Genomic DNA, 987 nt, shown 5'->3' with positions numbered 1-987 from the left:
AAAATCTTTTCTGAACTCTGCACCATTCTGAGTATATACAAGAATGGTAATTCCACCTTTATGCATGTTGCATAAATTTTAGAACAACTTTGCATTGAATCTGTGTAGCAAAAATCAACTAGTTTATTTTTGTGCTTAAGGAGTAACATGTATTTGGCAAGCCTCTACTGCAAGCAAATTTGGTTCCATCACTGCAATGAAAGTGAACTCTGAACAAGCTCAAAAGTTTAACAGGAGGATAAAAGCAAGGTCACCTTCACACTTTATTACCCATGAGATTTTCACACAATATGGAATGAGAGCAAAGGGGAATGTGCTATCCCAAACAAATGCATTCTTGGTCAGAGAATCTTGGTCTCTTCGTGCATTCTTCTCCCAGGGTCTTTGGTGTGTTGGCTGGCAGGCAATGCCACACCTTACTCTTCAGGGACTTCGACGCTGCCATCGTTAATACCCTCAATGATGTCATGGGGGTTCTGTCCTTCGACTGTGCACCCAACACTCTAAAATAAAGTTAATAACCGATATTAGAAAGGATCTGGTTATTTCTAAAGAACATTAAAACAGTCTTAGCCTATATAATTCTACAGTTTAATAGTTCAGATATTTTGCAGAACTTCCTTAGATACATACCTGTGCACTTCCCAGAACCTCCTTCAGAGTACCTGAGAGGGCCTTTGCCTGGGAACGTGGTCTCATTGTGCGGGCAATATCAATCATCTGGTCCAGGGTCAAGTTTCCATTATGCTTAACTGTTGGTAAATACATACAAGTTCAATTTACTCATCCAGCATTAAAAAAAAAAAAAAGATTACAAATTCTAATTGTTGAACCCCTGGGTTAGTGCTAGTTGACCAGAAAGCCTACTCAGCAACCGTGGGATTCCTTCCTTTGTTTAGGCCCCCTACCAGCACCAGCTATATATGTATAGAAGGAGCATTAGAAAGCCATGTACAGAAACATATGTCTTTCAAAATATTAAGATTT

General features: G+C 39.2%; 1 long non-coding RNA gene across 1 annotated transcript; it reads right to left on the bottom strand.

The window, feature by feature from the left end:
* Positions 1 to 250: 250 nt before the first annotated feature.
* Positions 251 to 981, bottom strand: LOC119586386. Its single transcript, XR_005229950.1, has 2 exons — positions 634 to 981; positions 251 to 503 (listed from the first exon to the last, which is right to left on the bottom strand). It is a non-coding gene; the product is annotated as an uncharacterized LOC119586386 (long non-coding RNA).
* Positions 982 to 987: the final 6 nt, after the last annotated feature.

This window comes from Penaeus monodon, chromosome 21 (assembly GCF_015228065.2).
Source record: "Penaeus monodon isolate SGIC_2016 chromosome 21, NSTDA_Pmon_1, whole genome shotgun sequence".
In the NCBI taxonomy this organism is placed as follows: domain Eukaryota; kingdom Metazoa; phylum Arthropoda; class Malacostraca; order Decapoda; family Penaeidae; genus Penaeus; species Penaeus monodon.
Note: the sequence above shows the minus strand (reverse complement) of the source record. Positions and strands in the feature narration are given on the sequence as shown.